We start from the raw sequence: 25,477 nt of genomic DNA, 5'->3' as shown, positions 1-25,477 counted from the left end.
CAGTGGATCAAACTCTGACTTCACTCTGACCATCAGTGGAGTCCAGGCTGAAGATGCAGCAGTTTATTACTGTAAGAGTGCTCACTGGTTGAACAGTCAGTATGTGTTCACACAGTGAAAAACAGTCGTACAAAAACCTCCCTCAGTCAGACTGAACAGAAACTGAAGTGACTGCTGCAGCTGGAAGATACTGCAGAGACTGATACAGTTCACTGAGGACACACACACACACACACACAGACAGACAGACAGACACACACACACACACACACACACACACACACACACACACACACACACACACACACACACACACACACACAGTAATGTTAATGTGGGTTTGACTCAAGACATCAGACTTGTGTCCATCCTGACGAGCTCGCACAGAAGAACATGTGAAACACAAAACAGTTGATACTGTGAGTCAGATCTGTGATGAAGAAACTCTCCTGTAAATATTCAAACTGGGAAGTAGTTATTAAATGAGAATATTTTAGTAAACTGCAGTACTGATATATGTATGTATGTAGATTGCTCAGCTACATTCTTGGTCACAGAAATATTTCACATGATTTGATCTGAAGATTTAAAGTTTAGTTCATCAAGTCTTTAACTTCATCTTTGTGACATAAATTATTCTGACATTTACACTTTTTAACCTGCACTGATGTTCTGAAAGAGACATTTTTAGTGTCTCCTATGTTGATAAAGAAAGTTTAGTTTTTCTTTGGGTTATTTTATCAATTCTGACTTTGAAGAAAACCAGGACGGGTCTCATCATGGGTCACATGCAGGTTACAATAATCTGTCACCATGTTTTCTACTTCTTCTACACCCAACAGCAAAGATCATCACAAAATCCAACATGATGGAAAATAATGCAGCTGCAAAAGACTTTAAAACTATTTATAACAGGGAGCAGCTGTTGGCTGTGATTCTATTTTTAACTTATTGCTTTTTCTTTTCTTTTTTTTAGTTGTTTTCATTTTTTTACATTTACACTCTGATGTGATACAGCACATGTGATTCTCTCAGTCAAAGTTACTGAAGCAGAGATTTTCAGTGTATGGAAGCATCACTGCTGAACCTGAAGGATGATTATCAGACAGAAGAGCAGCTGAATGGAAACACATGAAAACCACTATTTGAAGACCTCAGTTTTTATTTGAAGTATTAAAACCATCAACAGTGCCACAAGCATGAAAACATGAAAACTATCAAAGCAATACAGACACAGAGGGAGCAGACTGAGAGAAGCTGCAGACTAAAGCCAGTATCAGAGTCCCAGTGAGTCAGCTCAGGACTGGGAACACTGGTCTGTCATCAGAGTCTCTGAGAGTGGAGTGTGGGAGCCCTGGGTGGCCTCACAGGTCACAGAGCCCACCTTCTCCCACTGGTCTGCAGGGAGCCTCAGGGTGCTGCTCCAGCTGTAGTGGCCGTCATTCTGCAGCGCCCCGGGGCTCCTGCTCTCCTCCCAGCTGATGCTGCCACTGCCATCCACCTTCCAGGACAGCCTCCAGTCTGAGGGGAAGCCCTTGTTGGCCACACACATGACTGTAGCCTTCCCCTGCTGCAGCTCCTCACTAGAGGGCGCCAGCACGGTCAGGGAGGGGGGGACTCGACCCACTGCAGAGAGAGAGAGAATAGATGTTAGAGAAACTGGGAGTTTGGGTGAAACTGATCTCCAGATGTTTCACTTCCCTCTCTGAGCTTGGTAACCATGGTAACAGACAGGCTTCACTGCTGAACCATGGCAACAGACGAGTTTCAGTACCAAAGATGAAAATATTAAAGTGTTTCTTTGACTTCTGATGTTCTCGTCTGTAATCTGTGAACTATTTCTTAGTTCTACAATTACAATTAAAATAATCAGAAAAATAAATTTGTCAGAATTTTATCAAAACTCAAAAATTAAACAATTTTGTATGTAAAAATGGAAAAAAACAAACCAACTTATTTTTGGTATATTTGGGAAAAATAACTTAATTACAAATTAAATCTCATAAACTGAGCCCAACGTGGTCAGCATGCTTTTAGAGCAGGGGTGGGCAACTTCAGGCCTCGAGGGCCGGTGTCCCTGCAGGTTTTAGATGTGTCCTTGAACCAACACAGCTGATTTAAATGGCTAAATTAGCTCCTCAACATGTCCTGAGGTTCTCCAGAGGCTTGGTAACGAACTAATTATGTGATTCAGGTGTGTTGACCCAAGGTGAGATCTTAAACCCGCAGGACACCGGCACCCGAGGCCTGGAATTGCCCACCCCTGTTTTAGAGTATGGTTAAATGGTAACCATATGGCAGTATAGTAATTTTAAATCTTCATCAAAGGCGAAATGAAATGGATGACAAATTATTTGCAGATACTTTGGCAAAAGGTTAAAACATAGAAACAAAAATGTGCCATCTACGAACTGTTTTTGAAGAAAAAATTCAAAAAAAAAGTTTTAAAAATTTAAGTTTCATTGAAAGAAAATGCTCAAAAAGATTTTAGTGTGAAATAATAACGGCATCATAATTGCATAATTTGTAGAAAACTTTGCACTTTTCTGTTGCACTGTCTTGTGTCTGTATCACTCTGTTCTGTTTTTGTAGTTGTAGCCCAGCTAGAAAAAAAAGAGCAGTGGAAAGTAGTTTTTTTTCATGTATAATGTAAAGAATTTAGTCATTTCTTTTTTTTCTTTTATGTTTAAAGGAAGATGTGGACCAATAAGATTATCTGTTGTCATTTAACTTGGCCAATCATTAATGAGCTCCCAGTGACCCTTGCTGTTGACCTTGATCACATGATTTCCTGTGTTGCCATTTCGTTCCTGTTCATATAATGCCATGTGCCAGAGAAACTAATGTTCCCGAAGTCAAATCGCTAGGAGTTAAAAGCAAGTCTGCTGCAGTTGTTTTTGGTTGTTCAGAGTTTCACCCTGTCAACGGTCAGGGTTTTTTGTTATCTGGTAAAAGGATGACTCGACAGACGGACCCAGTCTGAAGCAAGCCCCATCGAGGAGCAGTGATTCCACAGTTCCAGTTAACTGGATGGCGAGCCAACCCGAAATTGAAAAGGATTTGCCAAGGTTTTATTGAAGCCAAAGTTTCGTTCCCATTGAAGCTTCAGATACCTGCAGGACTACAAACTTTCTTCCTTCATCGGAGTGTGGTAGGACAAACATTAAACAAACTGAACGGGCCCCAACGATCCATCAGTTATCAGACATTATCCACTCATATAATTGACTCAGAGAAAGCTGTATGCGCGCACTTTTATTTAGTTTGTTATTTTGGGGGAAATATTTTGTATTTTATTTTATTGTTTTTTCATTACATTGTTGCAGCTGCTGTGTGTCAAATATAACAAATTTGTGAACAGTATATTGTGGTGTGGTCTCTTCTTATTGGTGTTTATACCTTGGGCTCCTGCCGATCCTAGATCTTCTGATACTGGCTAGTGGGAGTTCGGTCATTCTCAATAATAATTCACAAGTTGGGTTACATAAGTGGCGAGCCAGCCAGGAGCCTAAGAATTTTTAAACATCAGTAATGAGAAATTGTGTCTGACATGGATTTTGTCCAGCGCTCAGGTGTAAAAATTCCCAATGCAGTTATTGTGAGTGGGATCACGAAATCAGAGAAAGATGAAGAAGTTTTAGAGTTTTTGAAAAAGTATGGTGGTGTTAAAACCCTTTTGCCAGTGGATGATGCTACCTCAGAGTTTCATCAAAACCTGATTGTTGAGTACTCAAGTGGCTCAGCTGTAGAAGCTTTAGAGCCTCTTATGCCATACAAGTATGTTGCAGAGGGTGAACCAAATGTCTCTTACTGTGTGAGGGCCTTGGCAAGCGTTTACACTGCTAAGGTGGGTGAAGGTGTCACGAAGTCATACTTGGCTGAATTAAAGGGCTTGGCTAAGCTCAGTGGCAAAACCTATGAGGAAGTATTGAAAGAGATGATATCACAAATCTGTGAGACAACTGAGAATACAGATGAGGCACCTTCTGTCTTACATGATAGCATTGTTGATGAGACACCAATACCACAGCCCCAGTTGCTTTCAGGTCCCTCAAGGGTAAGCAGTGACCAAGGTGTCTCAACTCCAGTTCCACCCTTGCGTGTACAGAAGCCTTCAATAGTGATTAGTGATGTAAATCCCCCTGAAGTTCAGAAGGTCGTTGTTGAGCATATTTTAAGGAAGGATGACATTGGATCACAGATCCATTCTTCAATGCGCATCCGTTCCTTCTCAGGGAAAACTCCCAGGCCTAACAATGAGACAGACTATGAGACTTGGCGCTCACACATTGAGCTGCTTTTAAGTGACCCCAGTATGACCCATCTGCAGGTGTCCAGGAAGATTTTAGAGAATTTGCTTCCACCTGCAGTTGATGTGGTGAAGTGCTTGAGTCCCAGCGCACCCCCAGTAGCCTATCTGCAGTTGCTCGATTCAGCCTTCGGCGCTGTAGAGGATGGTGAGGAGCTTTTTGCTCAGTTCATGAATACCCTTCAGGACCCAGGCGAGAAACCATCAGCTTTCCTCCATCGTTTACAGCTAGCACTAAATTTAGCAGTAAAAAGGGGGGGTATTCCACCTGATGATGTAGACAAACATCTCCTCAAGCAGTTTTGTAGGGGGTGTTGGGATAGTGGATTGCTCTCCAGTCTGCAACTTGAACACAAGAAAAACTGTCCACCGTCATTTTCAGAGCTCTTGCTAATGTTGCGTACCGAAGAAGATAGACAAGCTGCAAAGGTTGATAGGATGAAAAAGCACATTGGTTCATCAAAACGAGTATCTGTCCATGCTCAGAGTTCCTGTGTTTGTGCAGGCGTAAGAGAAAGCCCACAGTGTGGTCCGAAAGCTATTGAGGAACTTCAAAAGCAGATAGCTAGCTTGCAGAGTCAGCTAGCCTCATTTGCATCACAGGAAAAGCTAAGTGAGCGTGCCAACAAGAAACCGGTTAAAAAGACAACCTGTAAATCGAAAATGGACAACACACATCAAGAAGTGCATCGATTAGCCGGAGTAAAACAGACAGGCAGGCCCAGGCCTTGGTATTGTTTTCACTGTGGGGAAGATGGGCATATTGCCACTTCTTGTACAAACCCTGCAAATTCTGCACTAGTTATTGAAAAGAAGAAGCAGTTGGAGAGGAGGCAGCACGCGTGGGAAAGTCAAAGTTGTCCCAGCGACTCCAGTTCACCTTTAAACTAGATCCAGTCTCTGTTGTGGGACAGACAGAGGCTGAAGAACATGCGCAGCGTCCCACAGACGTAAAGATTGTCAGCAAAGCAGGCAAGTGTGTGGATCTAGAGCACTCCAGTAGTGAAAAGCAATCCTTCAGGCTTCCAAAGGGTCTGATTGGTACCAGGAGCACTGCTGAAGTGATAATTGAAGGTAAAACATTTAGTTGTCTGCTAGATACCGGCTCGCAAGTGACTACTATCCCCCAATCCTTTTATGAACAACACATGTCAGTGCAGGACATCAAGCCTCTCTATGACCTCTTGGAGGTTGAAGGGGCGAATGGACAGGCTGTACCTTATTTGGGCTACATAGTTCTTGTATACTTGCACTTTATTATAGTCCTATGTTGATTTACTGTTATATGTAGCACCAGGGTCTTGGAGGAACGCTGTCTCATTTCACTGTGTACTGCACCACTGTATATGGCTGAAATGACAATAAAGCCACTTGAACATGTTACATGTCAGTCGTGACTTGAGTGTGTTCAAAGCAAAAGGAGATAAAAGACCACAAATAAGCTGATTATCAGTAAACCGCCTGACATAACACAACACTCATCCACAAGAAAAACTGGCAAACAACAACAACAACTGGTAAGCTGCCTGAGTCGCACACAGTGGAGTGCCCGCGGAAACATAAAATGTCTCTGTTATGGGTCGAATATTTCACATTTCTATCAAGTAAATTATTCCATGCTGTGTTTCAAATTAAACTGAAGAGTCGTGAGTTCATTAGTCTTTGGTGAATAAATAATGACAGAGTCTAATATGCCATGTGTCGTTGTTTCTCTCAAGCTATATTTACCAAATTTGGACTCTTTTAACTCTAACACATCGATCCAAATTCACGCACAGATGTTCAACTGTCTTAAAGTCTGAAGGACTTGAAGGACACTTTATATGATTTATGTCAAAGAACAAGTGGTGTCATGAAACGGCTGAGCAGGCAGGCAGGAAAAGACTCAAATGCAGACTCCCAGAAACAGGACGTAAAATCAAAAACCAGCTTTATTTGCTGAATGGAAATACAAAACAAAACTAGACTGGGGGAAGTATAAACTACAAACACAAAGAGGCACACAGGGAAACACAGCCATGAGGGAGGACGCAACACAGGACTGAGGGAGACGCTGACCTAAATACACAGAGGGATAACGAGAACACACGAGGAACCCAGCTAACACGAATAACCACAACGAGACAAAACGACCATGGAAACACAAGACCTTCACAATAAAACAGGAAACATGATGCGGGAGCGGAGAAGAGGCAGACGAAAGGGAGTGAGGGAACACGAGGGAGAGAGCAGACACGACGGGCTGGGAAACATAGATAAACATGATGGAATGAAACACACGGAGGAGAAACAAGGCACAAGAACTCACACCACAATATAAACACAGACACACAGAGGGAGACACAAAGGGCAACGACACAAGGGGAAGTCTAATAACCAAATCTAAACAGAACAATGCAGGCATTAAAGAATGATCCTTAACATAAACAAGTAGACTGAACATAATACAAAAAAATGACAAAAACACAGGAAACGCAAACCGCTTGGTCGAATGAACCAGGACAATGACAAGTGGTCTTGAATCATTTCAGCAAAATGCCCCTGCAGGAGAAAAGCCTTCACATCTCCTCACTGCACGAGTAAATTTTGACAAAATTTCTCATCTGTCTATAAATCATGAAGGGTTCATGTGAGTCACATGCCAAATATGCCATGACAACTCTTTTTAGACACATCACATTGATCCAAGTCTCTGCTGGAGTCAGTCAGATGATTTCCATAGAGAGGCACTTTGCATCAGCAGCACCATGCTCCAGTGCTCTGGGAGAGTTTATAGTCCTGAGAGTTGAACACTGGATGACTGACAGCTGTCCTTCATCACAACAGAAGCCACAGAAATCCTCCTCATCAAAAACATGACTTTGATCTGCGTCCTCATCTGGACTCTCCTCTGCTGCTGCTTCACAGGTAAAGTCCAAAGAATCAAACTCCTCTCCTCTATCAACATCTGTCCCTCTGAAATGAAGCCCACAAAACCATGAAGCTGCTTTATGTTTTTGTCTCTGTGTCCTCAGAGTCCAGAGGACAGATCACAGTGACTCAGCCTGGAGCAGTGAGCTCTGCTGTGGGAGCATCTGTGAGCATCAAGTGTACGACCAGTCAGAATGTTTATGTTTATAGCAACAATCAGCATTTAGCCTGGTACCAACAGAAAGATGGAGGAGTTCCCAAACGTCTCATTCACTCTGCTAGCACTCGAGAATCAGGGATTCCAGCTCGTTTTACAGGCAGTGGATCAAACTCTGACTTCACTCTGACCATCAGTGGAGTCCAGGCTGAAGATGCAGCAGTTTATTACTGTCAGAGTTTTCACTATCCTAACAGTCAGCATGTGTTCACACAGTGAAAAACAGTCGTACAAAAACCTCCCTCAGTCAGACTGAACAGAAACTGAAGTGACTGCTGCAGCTGGAAGATACTGCAGAGACTGATACAGTTCACTGAGGACACACACACACACGCACACACACACACACACACACACACACACACACACGCGCACGCACGCACACACACACACACACACACACACACACACACACACACACACACACTTATCTAAGACAAAGTGAGTCAATGTGTGATATGTAACATGTAATCCTAATGACTTTCTACCTCACCTACACCGCTTCTCTGAGATTTTAAGCACTTTCGGTCCCTAGTTATAACAAATAGTTATTAAAGTTAAATAATTTTCTCAAAGATCAGTAAACCTTTTGGCTGACAAAAACGAAAAATGTGCATGCTTGCACTCTCTGTAATGTACAGATTTCTGTACACAGTTTGGGAACAGGAATCAGTCAACCCAACCACTCAGCAGGCACCTGTGAGGGACGAGAGAGAAACACCCACACATACATCCTCTGATGGGAAGAGTCTGTCACGGCGGGGTGCGCCGGTGTGAAGAATGAGGTAGACCCAGATGCAGACACGGTGCAGACAAAACGTAGTTTCAAAAATAAAGCGAGCCTTTATTGCAGAAGAAAAAACATCAAACTAGGGAAACTAAGGAGACGATGAACACTGTGTTAACAGAAGGCTGTGACACTCAGTGAAAGAACTACAACAAAACTATGAACACTGAGTAAACTAGGACACACAGCGAAACAATGAAGTAAACCTATGAATACTGTGGTGAGGTTAACAGACCATCTGACACCGACTGAGCAGAAACACACGGATTAAGTACACATAAGGAATGATCAGGGGAAGCGGAATCACATGGGGAAACAGCTGACAACAATTAACATAATGACAGGACAGGGGACGTGAAGCTAAATACAATAAACACAAAACACAAGGATCCTTCAAAATAAAACGGGAAACATAACGAGACCCAGACATGACTGGAACTAGACAAACAAAGAAAACTTGGACATGAAACATGACAGATAAACACACGAAGACTTAACACAGAAAACTTCACACAGGGATGAGACAAATGGGGAGCTTTAAAAATCATGAATTAAAACTGTAACCCAGGCGTGACAGAATGTAACTCGATAAACTGAAATGAAACTAGACTGAAAGGAAAAAGAAAACATCAAGAAACTCAGAATACTGGGTCACATGACCCAGGACCATGACAGAGTCACCCAAATAAACACACACACATATGACCCACATGATTTTCGATCATAAGAGGGGTAGAAACGTGAAGGCCACAAGTTCAGTCTGTGGATTTTACCTTCAAATCCAACAGTATTAATTACTATTAATTACTCTCAGTACAGTCAGGCTGACACAGCTGATGACTTGGACTCGGGGCTTCCCAGAATCCCGGGATGGAATGAAACTAACAGCTGGTCCGTTGTCCGAATCGAGTGGGTACATGCAACATACAGTGCCGCAGCTCGGACGGGCCACAGAGCCAGCAGCCTCTTAGTCCAAACCTTCAGTGGGAGCTGAGTGCAGCTCAGTGGTTTTTCAGGCCTTTTTAGTATCGTGCTGTCCAATGCATTTATTCCTTTTACGAATGAACCAGGTGGTTGATTCGGACGGTCCTAAAGTTTCTGCTCTTATGTTTATTTTGTTATTTCCTGTGGTGATGATCTCTTTGGACCTCATATGGAGAGTAATTAATTATCAATACATGCAATTATTTTACTTAAAATCAATCAATGATCTGTTTAATTAACAGGTCTTATCTGTCCATGAACTGGCTCTAAAAAACAAAGACGTATCCTTGTGGCAGTCTGTTCAAACACATTCCAGATTTTAGAAAACTGACTTTGAGACCTTTATTCAGTGGTATGTTAATTTGATTGATCCATTATTAAACAGCATTATGAGACTGGTCCAAGTCTGTGTTGGAGTCAGTCTAGGAAAAAAGTCACACCAAAAGGTTCATTGCCTCAATGGTGTCATTGATCACTTTTATAGCAGTAGCTGAATGAATGTTTAATTCTGCTTTTAATCCACATTACCAGATTGTGTACCAGGAGAAGGCTTAAAGGTCCTGGATAAAGTAATAAATAGAATAATAAAAAGCTACCAACCCAATTACATCTCAAAACATGTTGAAAACCTGTGAATTCACATTGCAAAGACTAATTATGCAGTCCTGCTGGAGTCAGTCAGATGATTTCCATAGAGAGGCACTTTGCATCAGCAGCACCATGCTCCAGTGCTCTGGGAGAGTTTATAGTCCTGAGAGTTGAACACTGGATGACTGACAGCTGTCCTTCATCACAACAGAAGCCACAGAAATCCTCCTCATCAAAAACATGACTTTGATCTGCGTCCTCATCTGGACTCTCCTCTGCTGCTGCTTCACAGGTAAAGTCCAGAGAATCAAACTCCTCTCCTCTATCAACATCTGTCCCTCTGAAATGAAGCCCACAAAACCATGAAGCTGCTTTATGTTTTTGTCTCTGTGTCCTCAGAGTCCAGAGGACAGATCACAGTGACTCAGCCTGGAGCAGTGAGCTCTGCTGTGGGAGGAACTGTGAGCATCAAGTGTACGACCAGTCAGGATGTTTATGTTCATAGCAACAATCACTGTTTAGCCTGGTACCAACAGAAAGCTGGAGAAACTCCCAAACGTCTTATTTACTACGCTAGCACTCGACAATCAGGGATTCCAGCTCGTTTTACAGGCAGTGGATCAAACTCTGACTTCACTCTGACCATCAGTGGAGTCCAGGCTGAAGATGCAGCAGTTTATTACTGTCAGAGTCAGCACTATCCTAACAGTCAGTGGGTGTTCACACAGTGAAAAACAGTCGTACAAAAACCTCCCTCAGTCAGGCTGAACAGAAACTGAAGTGACTGCTGTAGGTGGAAGATACTGCAGAGACTGATACAGTTCACTGAGGACACACACACACACACACACACACACACACACACACACACACACACACACACACACACACACACACACACACACAAAATGAAGTGATTCATCACAATTTTGTGTCCTACATCGCATGTATGTTGTGTTCAACTTTCAAATATATATTTAACTAAAGAACAAACGTGGGCCATTAACAGATACCAGGATAAGTCTTGTTCATGACCTTTGACCTTAGAGCAAACACTGAATCTATATCAAGATAAAATAATCTGAATCCAAAAATCTGAAAATGTTCCTGATCAGTGAGGCTCAAAATAAAAACAACACACCTGTGAATTTAAGTGTAAACATATCATCAAACATGAACATGAGTGAAAAAGCTGTTATTGAACCGAAGGTGTTTTTTCACATTTTGTTCATGTCATCATTCATTTAATCTTCTCCGTGTTTGTCAGTGAAATTTAAACTTTGTTCTTCAGATTCTTTCTAATCACTCCTTGCATTCGTTGACTCTCCTGTCTGTGAGTTCTCCTCAGAACAAACAGCTCATTAGAGACACTAAAGACTCTTTCTTCTTTAGACTTGCTTTGTAGTCTGGTGAGACTGTTTCCGTGGCAACCAGGTCCCAGCATTGCTTCATGAACCAGTCTGTCTGGTACAGGTGAGCAACACCACCAACAACCTACCACACACATTTAAATAAACATAAAAATAATCTGAACAACTTTAAAACTCCTTTTTCAGCTTTTGCCAAAATGCAGATCTCCTTAGTGGTTCTTTCAGCCTGTGTTTTATTTTACCAGTGTAAAATAAAGACATCATGTTGGAGTGCAGAGTTGGTCTGAATTCTTCTAAATGAAACATATATTCATCAAGTGCAGGTTTGTAGATTTGAATAAAATTAAATGTCTGATTCAACCAAAATTCACTTTGCAAAACATCTTTATTACCTAAAACATGAATGTTGTCATTATGAGAAAGAAAAGAACAGTTTTAGTCTTTATTTGTTCTTAAAAAAGAAAGATGGAGAGACAGTTACAGAGTTGAGAATGAGAGCATTAAACCAGTATCAGGTTGAGTCAGGTCAGGACTGGGAACACTGGTCTCTCCTCAGTGGCTCTGAGACCAGAGCCTGGCAGCCCTGGGTGGCCTCACAGGTCACAGAGCCCACCTTCATCCAGCGGTCTGCAGGGAGCCTCAGAGTGCTGCTCCAGCTGTAGAGGCCGTCGTTCTGCAGCACTACGGGGCTCCTGCTCTCCTCCCAGCTGATGCTGCCACTGCCATCCACCTTCCAGGACAGACTCCAGTCTGAGGGGAAGCCCTTGTTGGCCAGACATGTGATTGTTGCAGTCCCCTGCTGTAGCTCCTCACTGGAGGGGGGCAACACTGTCAGGACGGGACGGGCATCACCTAGGAGACACCAATCAGCTTAGAGCACAGGGAGCACACAGCTGTCAATCAAACCACAGACAGTGGGACACCTTTACTGTAAGAGCTGATTTTCTCCGTTAAGAAGTTTCTGTCAGGTGTTTTTTCTGCTCCACCAGTCATTCACTCACACATTGTTTCACTTCCCTTTAAGAAACCTCTCATGCATATCAGCACAGAGAGAATCATCACACAGTTTGAGCTGAAATATGTTCAAACTACACTGGAAATAAAAGAAGCAGATGTGGAAACATTTACAAAACAAGTTTAAAATCATCAATATTGTACATGACTGACATTAATATTAACTGGAAACAAATAAATAGAATAAATTAATTAATTCAGCGAAACGAAATGCTCTTCCTGTATATCTAAAACAATTTTTAAAATTCACACAAACTCAAAGTAATTTCAAACAATACTTGAAAGTTTTTCTTCTTTATATTATTGTTAGATTTTTTTTCAGTTTAATTTGACTGAAATGTAGACATAATATTTTGACAGAGCAGATCTGAATTATCCTCCACGACACAAGAGGATGATAAAAAATTCCAGCATCAAACTTATTGTAAAGCTACGTGCTTTTCTCTTAAAATCAGAAGAGAAATTGTTAAATGCACTTTAATAAAAAGACAGTATTTGATAGTAAACCAGAATAAACTTACGTCCAACATCCAGTCTGGTTCCTCCACCGAGCGTGTACCACAGTGATACAAACTCATTGAGGCGCCGTACAAAAACCTCTGACTGTAGAGAGACGCGGCTCTCTGACTCTGTCAGACTGAACTAAAACTACAAAACCTCAAAATTTAGCCATTAAAACTGTTAATTAAGAAAAATCATCCTGTGGATTATTGTAATGTTTTAAATGATTCAAATGTAAGTTTCATATACATTTATAAAGCACACTGTATTCCACTGTGACTACAGTAAATCTTCACAATTATATTTAACAAATTAAAATTTCACACCCAGACAAGTAAAACAAAATTAGGAGGAAACAGCTAGTAAAAAAAAACAGGTTTAAATGCGACTTACGTCCAACATCCAGTCTGGTTCCTCCACCAAAAGTCCACCACAGTGATACAAACTCATTGAGGCGCCGTACAAAAACCTCTGACTGTAGAGAGACGCGGCTCTCTGACTCTGAGACAAACAAACTCAACTAAATCATTCACTGTTTGCACAGCAGCCATGACTCAGCTGATGTGACTTCTTCAAATATCATCATACAATGTTAGTTTAAATACAGTTCAATCCATGAGCTTTTGGACGATCACATTTTTTTGTCCTGTCCCGTTCGGCACTGAAGCAATCAGAATTATTGTCTGAAGGCCAAGAAAAATTCTCAACAGATTTATTTTCTCAAGTGAATCAGTGCCATACTGGTCCACTTGATTGATCTTCATTATTTTTTATTTTTTATTTTTTTTAAATGATTAGAATTGGAACAGATATAACCCGGGGATCGTAAAGACAAAGACAGATAAGAGAAGTTTAAGAAAAGGAGAGGGAAAGAAAAACAGAGGGGAAGAGGGACAGTGAGAAAAGACAATGAAAACCCATGAGATCACCTGCTGGAAGAAAAAGAAGAAAACAAGCAAAAAGAGAACAACACAGTAGGGAGACCACAGCAACAACCTAGATGAGCATAAGTAAGAGTAAATAATAAAGACTGAATGCTACTGAGCAGCACAAAAGACCGACAGCAGACGATATGCTTAGAGGCAGCATCCAAGGAAGACGGTGAGTGTCTGTGCACACCTGTGTGCGTGAGTGCGCTTGTTTCCAAAAGGTTTCTCCATGTAACTATCTAATAGTAATTGTGGGGAACCATAGCACTGCCCCCCAGGACATGGAGCAAGCACGGAGGACATCCAGGACCCAGACATCTAGATTCCCCCCAGAGCACAAGAGCCCAAGCAGGACTGCTGGAGGGACAGCCGCCTCCCTCCTAGAAACAAGCTGGGGAGAGCCACAGACGGGTGTGTGTGGGGGGGCGGTGAGATGGAGTCTAAGACCCAACCAGACATATAAACATAGACAAAGCTCTTCATAAAACATGCCTCATCCACAGACATTCGTATAAACACTAAATCCTATGCCTGAGTGCTTTCTATCTAGCATTGAGACAAATGTTCAGCATTTTACTCTCACCAGTCAGAGAGTCTAAAATATTTGAAACTGTAGCCTTTTGTGTTTGTCACTGATCAATATCTGAGTAATATTATTCATAATTAGGCACTAACGCACATGGTGTCTTGATGCACGCTCAATCATCCAGGTAAGTAAAACCCACAAGGTTGATTCTGTTCATCTGGACGCAGCGTTTTCAGGGGGAGAAACGTTTCGTCACTCATCCAGGTGACTTCTTCAGTCTCAGCTGACTGCAGGTTTCTCCAACCTTAGAAACAGTGCATTTGCATAATGACTGAAACCAGCCCACTGAAGGACCAATGGGCTGGGAGGTCAGTTCCTTGATCATTAATATGCAAATTCTCATGACCATTAATCAACAGCCACTGATCAATGGCCATGAGTAACACACATGGTCTGGTGCAAAGATTCAGTATAAGTTCTGACGATGTGCTGCTTATGTTTTTATGCTGTAATCTTTATAGTGTAGTACAGAGCACGATGAAGAAATGATGACTTTTCTTCGTGCAAATATTTACCAACTGTATTACCAGATTTTAAGTACGTCACAGAATAGCCTGCCCAATCCTCACAACCAAAGCTTGCTCAGCATAAGATGCACAATGTAAAACTTTAAAAAAATGCTTTTAAAAATAATCAACAAAACACAAATTGTTGATTTTATGAATAACTCAATGGATTAATTAAAAAGAGAAAGAGGAAAAAAAGATTAAATTAAAGCAGACAGAAATACCAAATCACTGATTCTTGAACACAGAGTAAACCTTTTATAATGGACAAGGGCATTTCCATGATTTCCATAGAGAGGCACTTTGCATCAGCAGCACCATGCTCCAGTGCTCTGGGAGAGTTTATAGTCCTGAGAGTTGAACACTGGATGACTGACAGCTGTCCTTCATCACAACAGAAGCCACAGAAATCCTCCTCATCAAAAACATGACTTTGATCTGCGTCCTCATCTGGACTCTCCTCTGCTGCTGCTTCACAGGTAAAGTCCAGAGAATCAAACTCCTCTCCTCTATCAACATCTGTCCCTCTGAAATGAAGCCCACAAAACCATGAAGCTGCTTTATGTTTTTGTCTCTGTGTCCTCAGAGTCCAGAGGACAGATCACAGTGACTCAGCCTGGAGCAGTGAGCTCTGCTGTGGGAGCAACTGTGAACATCAAGTGTACGACCAGTCAGAATGTTCGTGTTTGGAGCAACTACCATCTTTTAGCCTGGTACCAACAGAAAGATGGAGGAGTTCCTAAACTGCTCATTTACTATGCTAGCACTCGACAATCAGGGATTCCAGCTCGTTTTACAGGCAGTGGATCAAACTCTGACTTCACTCTGACCATCAGTGGAGTCCAGGCTGAAGATGCAGCAGTTTATTACTGTCAGAGTGAACACTACATTAACAGCCAGCATGTGTTCACACAGTGAAAAGCCATCATACAAAAACCTCTCTCAAGTGCAGAGACTGATACAGTTGACTGAGTACACACACTCAAAGAAATACACTGGGTTTCATATCTTAGTGAGGATATCTAATTGACATAATGCTTTTCCTAACTGCTTACTATAACCTTAACCATCAAAAGTGAATGCCTAACTATAACCTAACTGTAACCCTGACACTAAAACCACTTTTTGAGACTCAAATGCCTTTAAACTCGTTTGGGACGAGCGTTTTTCCCCATAAGTGACTGTTGTTCTCCACAGTATAGTGGCATGCCCCACGTGTAACGCACATTACAAAAAACCCCCAAAAAAATAAAACATGTGGGGAACCTCCTCCAGATGTCACTGTTGGTGTTTCTGGAGTCAACAAACATAGTGTGTATTATTTCATCAAAAGAAGTTAATTGGTCTCCATCACCCTCAGATTTACAACAGATCCTGGGGTAGATGAAGGTAATGACGTGTTCTGTTACCAACAGAAAAATGGTGAAACTCCTAAAAAGCTAACTTACAATGCTGACACTTGAGCTTCATGACCTTTGACCTCACTCACACTTCACAGAGGTTTTAAGTTTCTTGGAACCTTATCCCAACTTCACATAAATAGGATTGTTAGAAAGGTGTAAAAGTACACAACACACACGATGATTGTGCTCACTATTATTGCGTTTTACTGACAGTTATGAACTCAAGGAACACAGTCTGTTCCAGTCCAGCTCTCCCCGTCCCCGCTCGACTCTGTCTTCACTATATAGAGAAACAGAAAGAGACAGCGTCATCAGTCAGTCGCCACCACCTGTGGCTCACCTGCCTCCCGGTACCGCCCCCTTGAGCTCACTGTACCACTCCTCCCCTGCAGATGAGCCAAGGACCACACCTCCGCCACAGAAGGCAAATCAAACATACCCATTTTGGCTCTCTCTGTTATGGACACAGATGTACAGATTTGTATACAGAGTAGCATGAAAGACTCAAATGTAAGCACTCAGTAAGGTGCAGAAAAGTGCTGAACAATCATAAATTCTAAACAATCAGTTGTTTGTTTCTGCTCATTAAATTCTGTAAGAATTAGAAATGTGAAGGTCCCAAGTTCAGTCTGAGGATTTTACCTCCAACAGCAGCTTTTATCCAGGTACATGTTCTTGAACTTAAAGTGTCCGTGATGATAACAGAGATTCTATCATGATGGGTTTTATTACTTAATTTTATTCATTTGAATAAAGCTGGAATTCAGTTGTGTAATTGTTTGTAATTCGTGATTAAAAAAACATCAACAGCAGTGAACAACGATGCTTGATCTGCCCCGCTGTTACATGTCACATGGTTGTGATCATAGCTACAGAAAGAGGTGTTATAGGTATTGCTGTCAGAGATAACAGCCTCGTTTAAAAGATACTGATTGTGTCTGTTTGTGTTTTATAAGAAGTCCTTTGAAGCAAAGAGCAGTGACTGTACCTCCACATGTCTGAGCTCCTCACTCTCTGAGACTAAGCTCAGCTACTCTACAGCATGAACCTGTGACCTCGTTAATTCATATTTTAAATTAATCCAGATATATCCTTACTAAATATTATGATAAACATGTGAATCCATCAATGAACCATAAAACAAAACATTTAAATAATAGAAAAAATTTTGGAATAAGAATATTCTGAAGAACAAACTGATATATCTGCTCAATACTACGATGGATTGAATCATTCCTGATAAACAGCATCGTCAGATTGATTCAAGTCAGTCAGTTCATTTCCATAGAGAGGCACTTTGCATCAGCAGCACCATGCTCCAGTGCTCTGGGAGAGTTTATAGTCCTGAGAGTTGAACACTGGATGACTGACAGCTGTCCTTCATCACAACAGAAGCCACAGAAATCCTCCTCATCAAAAACATGACTTTGATCTGCGTCCTCATCTGGACTCTCCTCTGCTGCTGCTTCACAGGTAAAGTCCAGAGAATCAAACTCCTCTCCTCTATCAACATCTGTCCCTCTGAAATGAAGCCCACAAAACCATGAAGCTGCTTTATGTTTTTGTCTCTGTGTCCTCAGAGTCCAGAGGACAGATCACAGTGACTCAGCCTGGAGCAGTGAGCTCTGCTGTGGGAGGATCTGTGAGCATCAAGTGTACGACCAGTCAGGATGTTCGTGTTTGGAGCAACTACCATCTTTTAGCCTGGTACCAACAGAAAGATGGAGGAGTTCCCAAACGTCTCATTCACTCTGCTAGCACTCGAGAATCAGGGATTCCAGCTCGTTTTACAGGCAGTGGATCAAACTCTGACTTCACTCTGACCATCAGTGGAGTCCAGGCTGAAGATGCAGCAGTTTATTACTGTCAGAGTTTTCATGTTATCAACGGTCAGTATGTGTTCACACAGTGAAAAACAGTCGTACAAAAACCTCCCTCAGTCAGACTGAACAGAAACTGAAGTGACTGCTGCAGCTGGAAGATACTGCAGAGACTGATACAGTTCACTGAGGACACACACACACACACACACACACACACACACACACACACACACACACACACACAGAGGGAAAATGTCATTGTTGCTAAAGGAAAAGAAAGTTGGAAATATATCATTTATTTTTAACAAATCATTTATGACCTTTGACCTCTGCTTCATTCCAGCTCAAATAAATCTCAATTTCTAAATATCGATCATTATCAAAAATCATATTTCTGTAAGAAAAAAAATCTAACACTAAATGAACTCACCAAAAGTCAGTGAGTCATAATTATCTGCACAATTTAGCAAATACTTCAAATAGAAACTTTAAGTCCAAATCAGTCAAATGATCAAATTTCCATCTTTTCTTTCTCAGGTTTTTAGATTTTCTCTTTTTTGCTCTTCAACACTGCCATGGTCCAAAGACCTGTTGACTTCCTATTCATGTTTTTGATTATTAATATGATTCGTTTCATTTATTTTCTGTTTTCCAGTCGCATCTCTTCGTCCCTCTGTTCCTTATGTTCTGTCAACCCGTGTCTCAGAGCTATTCTCTGGTTCCCTGTTTTATTTGGATTCTGCGTTCTGTGTGAGTGTATTCGTCATGTCTGATGAGGTTCAGCTGTGTCTGCCTTCTGTGGTGTATTCCCTCGTTACCCTCTGTGCATATTAGTATGTGTTCTAATAATAGCACTGACACATGTTCACATTCCTCAAATTGAGTTATTAATATTTAAACAGGTTATAGTCAAAGGTCAGCTGCCAATCTCAGAGTTAACCAACTCTGACTTTAAACTTAGGAGTTAAAACTGCTTTGTTCCTGAAAGCAGTTGAACAAATTGAGTTGAGATGGAATCTTGAGCTCTCAGTTTGAGAACAGATGAAGGTAAATTTATTGAACCGTTTACCTCGACTTAAGCACTTACCTGTGTACTGAACAGCCCTCGTCAGTGGATCCCAACACCAGTATTTGACAGTAACAGGTGAGCCTCAACTTTAATTTGTAAAGAGACACCATGAGAACTGACATTACAATACTTTTATTTTACAAAAGTCAGCGTCTTTCAGTTCAAAGTTTGTTAGGCAGCTATTGCACATTTAAAACAACAACACAAACACAACGCAGCATCAAGAAACTATGCAGTATATTATAACCGAATACTTAAACATGACTGCACAACAACCTTTCAAAAGAACATTTGTAGATGAATTGTTATTTTCCTTCCAATACTTGAAGCATTTTCTGAACATCACTTTTTGGTGCATGGCTTGTTGCATGCATACCCCACCTGTCTCAACGGGACTATAAATACAACTATATACAGTCACATTTGTAAGAACAAAAAACCTTTATACTAAACACTTTTAAAATGTACAATTTTGAAGAAGCCCAGGAGCAATCCCATTTCAGAACACTTAGAATAACACAACTTCATCCCAAAAGGCCACAGGTTTTAACCACAGCTTTCCAGCATCAGTTCATGTAAATGCAGCTACAGCTTTCCAAATCCCAGGAATGCTTTTAATGCAGTGTTCATAAGATCTTTAAATTGATCCTCGTATGCAACACGTCTCAGAAGATACAGGGATAAGCTGCACATCAATGCGTATCCCTGACTCCTGATCATAAAAGTCTATGTTGCAGGACCCCATGTCACGGTTCTGGGTCCGTTGGACCCAGTATTTTGTGTCTATTATATTTCGGTTTAATTCTGCTTCATGGATTGTTTTCTTATTCTCGTAGTGATGATTATTATTTCTTGTTTCTGTTTATCCGTGCTTAAGGATTTGTTCTCAGTTATATCTCACGTTTAGTTTAGTTCAGGTTCCATGTGTCATTCTCTGTCTCTCAGTGTAAAGTCTGCATGCTTGTTTAATAATTCATGTTTCCTGTTTTATTGTGAAAGTCAGCGTCTTATGTTAGTGTGTGCAGCTTGGCTCCCCCCGTCTCGTTAACCCTGATCTCTCCCAGCTGTGTCTCCCTCCTGTTGCCCATTCACTGATTACCACCCTGTGTATATAAGCCCTGTGTTTTCCTGTGCTCAGTGTTGCGTCGTACCCTCAGATTATGCCTGTGTGTTTCTGTTCTCCATATTCCGTGTGCACTTCAGGTTTTGTTTTCGTACCAGCAATAAAGCTGAGGTTTTTTAGTTTCACGTTTGTGTCTTAGTCCTGCGTTTAGATCCTCCTCTTCGCCTGCCCGCACACAGAGCCCTGACACCCCAGTGGTGGAAGTAAGTCAGCCCCAGTTATAAAGACCAGCAGCTCTTCAAACGTGTGGTCCACCTCTTGCTCTGTTAAAATACATACAACTAGTAAATAAAGCGTAATGTGTAGGTTCATGAATAAAAGATTTATAATCAGTTACACTGACTGTTATGTAGAGCGGTTGCATTAATGACAATTTAGGAGTCAAAAACAGGTTGTTAGGCAAAACGAATACTGCGAAGCATCGTATAATGAAAAAACAAAGCAATCCTGCCCTCCTAAGACACAGGACATTAATTTTTGTCCTCCGAGTCGGAGACCTGTATGTCAAGGACCCTTGACAGGTATTCATATACCTAAATGCCAAGAGAAAGAAAATATGTGTGTCGTCGTTAGGATAGGGATTTATGTTGGTGTGAGAGACTGTAGCCTACAAGTTCATATTGTTCAATGACAGTTATGACATGTTGTGTTTCAGGTGATTTTACAGAAAAAAAACACCAAAATAACGTACTGAATACTTTTAACAAAAAAACTCTGTATATTAAATTACTTCTTAAAATACCTACCCCAACACTGATCACGAGAATAGACTCATTCTTATACAGCGCTTTTCTGCTCCACCTGCTCAGTGTTTCATACAACAAACTGCAACATGCTGAAACATTTCATTACACAGCATGCAATGAATTTGCATAAATGTAATGTCTTTAATATCCTGCTTAGTAATGGCAGTGTCTCTCAATTCCCCTTCGCACTTACTCTTTAACATAAACTTTGCTTTACTTCATGTATCGAAAGTGGCTTAATTCTACCGACTCATATTGACTACAGATAGCACACTGGCTTCCAATTAGAACCCTGGAAATCATTATTTAGAGTTTAATATTGACATCACCACAAAAGTAAGACAAAGACTCGGTTCTTATTTAATATAGATATTTTTTTATTCTTTAAAACTTTAAACAAACTTTAAACTTTAAACAAAGCAATGAAAAATGAGAGAAGAAATTGGAAAAAAAGCTACAGAATGCAGTGTGAAAGTAAGACCAGCATAAAAGTCACATATAGTTCAGGACTGGGGACACTGGTCTCTCATCAGTGGCTCTGAGACCAGAGTCTGGGAGCCCTGGGTGGCCTCACAGGTCACAGAGCCCACCTTCTCCCACTGGTCTGCAGGGAGCCTCAGGGTGCTGCTCCAGCTGTAGAGGCCGTCGTTCTCCTGCACCACGGGGCTCCTGCTCTCCTCCCAGCTGATGCTGCCACTGCCATCCACCTTCCAGGACAGACTCCAGTCTGAGGGGAAGCCCTTGTTGGCCAAACACATGAGCGTGGCCTCCCCCTGTTTCAGCTCCTCACTGGAGGGACCCAGCACCTTCAGGGCGGGGCGGGCATCACCTAGGAAACACCAATCAGCTTAGAGGACAGGAACCACAATTTGATTTTCTCCGTTAAGAAGTTTCTGTCAGGTGTTTTTTCTGCTCCACCAGTCATTCACTCACACATTGTTTCACTTCCCTTTAAGAAACCTCTCATGCATATCAGCACAGAGAGAATCATCACACAGTTTGAGCTGAAATATGTTCAAACTACACTGGAAATAAAAAAACAAAACAAAACAAAGATGTGTCAACACTTTTAAAAGATGTTAAGCTTCAACATCATCAGTTCTTCATAATAAACAGCTTGTTCTGGATAAGAAAGTCAATACCACTACTTACCTCATGTGGTTTTTTTATTGCTTACATTGTTGTAAATGATATGATACAATAAGAACACCAGAGATCTTTATCTTCACTCTGTGCAGTTTAACTTTTTTCAGTGGAAATTGTCCTGAGTGTCTGAATATTCATTTCCAAAGCTGACTTTGTTTCTTAGGACAGAATTTATGAAAATAATAATTAATCAGTTACACAAAAAGTTTCCTAACCTTTCATATTAAATGAAATTAAAGAAAAGAAAATTACATTAAAAAAAAAAGCTCTAAGTCTGACTTACTTCCAACATCCAGTCTGGTTCCTCCACCAAAAGTCCACCACAGTGATACAAACTCATTGAGGCGCCGTACAAAAACCTCTGACTGTAGAGAGACACGGCTCTCTGACTCTGTCAGACTGGATTAAAACTAAAAGCTCTCTAGACTTAACCAGATGTATGTATATGTAAAATATCCTCAAGTCCACTCTGATGTTTTATATTGTGTTTAATATTCATTTTAACATTTATTCTGAAGCTAACTTTGTTTCTTCATGAAAATTTATCTAAAAACTATTTTCCTGAGGTTTTTTTAGGCACATTGAACAGAAAAGTTAAGATAACCACAAGAAAGAAATTTGCTAAAGTAAATGAGGTTTAAGTTTGACTTACTTCCAACTTGCAGTCTGGTTCCTCCACCGAACGTGTACCACAGTGATACAAACTCATTGAGGCGCCGTACAAAAACCTCTGACTGTAGAGAGACACGGCTCTCTGACTCTGTGTGACTGAACTAAACCTACAAGCCCTCAAAATACAACTTTACCATCAGAACTAGAAATAATAATGAATAATATGAAACATCCCAGATTTTCATTGGAAATTGTCCTGAGTGTCTGAATATTCATTTCCAAAGCTGACTTTGTTTCTTAGGACAGAATTTATGAATAAAATAATTAATCAGTTACATAAAAAGTTTCCTAGCCTTTCATATTAAATGAAATTAAAGAAAAGAAAATTACATTTAAAAAAAAAAAGCTCTACGGCTGACTTACTTCCAACTTGCAGTCTGGTTCCTCCACCGAACGTGTACCACAGTGATACAAACTCATTGAGGCGCCGTACAAAAACCTCTGACTGTAGAGAGACACGGCTCTCTGACTCTGAGACAAACAATCTCAACAATATGAATTCTTTAAATCATAATTTCATAACATATTAATATTATAATTTTTACATAAAAAACAACGAAACACAATAAAACTATATTCCAATAATCCAATTTGGTCATTTACATTTTACAACTGTTAAGATACATCACTTTAATGCTTCCACCTTCTTTCTCATAACTCTAAACATTAAAATTAATTTTCAAGCTACAATCACAAAACTTAAAACTCATCAGGTAAATCCTCACAAATGCATCAAAACAGTTTTATGTTCTCTCACAAACACTTAGTGTCTTCAGATCGCGCACAGAACCAGTTAAAATGATAATACTGCTGAGCATCGCACACTACGTCACAAAACAGAGCATGAAGCTCAAGTCTTTCCAGTCTCACAGTTTGTCCTGTTATTCTACAAAACATATAAAATGTCAACCTAAAACAGATGATGATTCTGAGCAGGGCCGTGCAGAGATGCTGGAAGGGACGGGTACTCAAAGTTCAAAAGGGCACATGGAACCAGGCTGAATAACAACAACACTGTTGCTGTTGAGGGGTTGCTGCTGCTCCTGCTGCAGATAGTGATGGAGGTCTGTGTTGCTTTGAGACTGTAGACAGTAAAAAGTCCACAGCAGAGATGGTAGCTGATTAAAGAAGTGTTATGAGATGATAATAAAATGCAAAGATTGGTGACAGCGCTCAGAAGCATTAAACCACAAAACTGTGGGAAATGAACTCGGCTCTGCCTGTGAGTCACTCTTCCATCTCCTCATCTCATCTGTCACTCTCCACTTGCTGTACATCTCAGAACAGGGCACACTCTGGTGTTTCATTAATCTATTATTTAATTATCCGTACTTAAAAGCTCATGCACCTAATCCAAAATAAAGTAATGATAGAAAAATGTTATAGAACCAAAGCATTGTGTTTATTATTGTTTTTATACTTGAGCACCTCTGCTATACAACAACTGGTACAGGCGTTATTGTTACCTGTTGTGACGGAGTTACACCGTCCCGAGACACATTTTTGGCTTCTAGAGATTTTGCAACTGGCTTTTGGGCTGTGTGGGGTCTCTCTCTTCTGGAAGATGATTGAATAAAGAATTATAAATGTTTGGACCACTCCTGAGTTGGGTTTTCTCTGTTCTATCATGGGGATGAAAAAATCAGGTTTAATAGACAGTAATATATGATGCGTAATAATTTAAAAAATCCATACACATAAAACACACACACACATACGGTGACATTTTATACCTTCTCCAGAATACTGTATATACTACGGCCACAAGTTTTCATCATGATGCTGATCCAGAATCCTTCCCTTATTATTTAATTCTAGTGCTATAAGTGTCATGGTCCTGGGTCATGTGACCCAGTGTTTTGTGTTAATTATTATTATCTTATGCTTTAGGTTATTCTGGTTATGTCTTTTGCTATGATTTCTAGTTCCTAGGTTTGGTTCCCATGCTCCCTCTGTTCCAGTTCAGTCAGGTCTCTGTGTAAAGCCCGTGGCTGTGTCCCAATTCAGGGTCTGCACGCTTGAAGTACGCGCACTACGGTGCGTACTATGAGTACGAGAAGTGCGGAAGTGAGAGGCTTGTGAAATGGGACGGTCTAGCCTGCGTCGCGCTGTTCAGGTTGCCTAGCAACCATGATACTAACCGCGAGAAACGTTTCATACAGCTTTGTGTGACAGAAATGAAGGAGGAAAAATGTCTTGTTGGTCATTCATTTCTTCACTCAAAGACAAGTATGACAGTGTGACAGTGTATATATAGATGTATTATATACAAGAGACAAATATTGTTCATTTAATATGTTGGCATTATTACATTTGGCTCAATGCTTACATATATGTGTAAAAAGAAAATGTACGAGCTGTGATAACTGTGTCTGATAGAATGAAGAGTAGACTGATATAGTAAATATGACTATCCACTCTGTGCATAAGAAATGTTTAAACTGTAGAGATACAATCATTTTGCTGCTGTAAGATCAGCATTTTGTCATGTTTGAAATATTAATCTAATATAATGTGTTTCTGGCACTTCTCCCCTGCAACTTTGTGTCTTTGTCTCATTTTCTCTGTATCTCTTTGTACAACTTTATAGTGACAAAAAAAGGCTTTCTATTCTATTCTAACTTGCATGTTTCTGTCAGTCAGATGATTTCCATAGAGAGGCACTTTGCATCAGCAGCACCATGCTCCAGTGCTCTGGGAGAGTTTATAGTCCTGAGAGTTGAACACTGGATGACTGACAGCTGTCCTTCATCACAACAGAAGCCACAGAAATCCTCCTCATCAAAAACATGAC

At 40.8% G+C, this 25,477-nt stretch overlaps 2 gene segments (V, D, J or C); both read right to left on the bottom strand.

The window, feature by feature from the left end:
- Positions 1-1,144: 1,144 nt before the first annotated feature.
- LOC309699553 (Ig kappa-b4 chain C region-like) lies at positions 1,145-23,096 on the bottom strand. The segment is given in 2 exons: positions 22,664-23,096; positions 1,145-1,626 (listed from the first exon to the last, which is right to left on the bottom strand).
- Positions 11,595-13,720, bottom strand: LOC309698296 (Ig kappa-b4 chain C region-like). The segment is given in 3 exons: positions 13,074-13,720; positions 12,701-12,821; positions 11,595-12,017 (listed from the first exon to the last, which is right to left on the bottom strand).
- Positions 23,097-25,477: the final 2,381 nt, after the last annotated feature.

The sequence above is a fragment of the Aulonocara stuartgranti genome (assembly GCF_965226115.1).
Source record: "Aulonocara stuartgranti genome assembly, chromosome: 22".
In the NCBI taxonomy this organism is placed as follows: domain Eukaryota; kingdom Metazoa; phylum Chordata; class Actinopteri; order Cichliformes; family Cichlidae; genus Aulonocara; species Aulonocara stuartgranti.
Note: the sequence above shows the minus strand (reverse complement) of the source record. Positions and strands in the feature narration are given on the sequence as shown.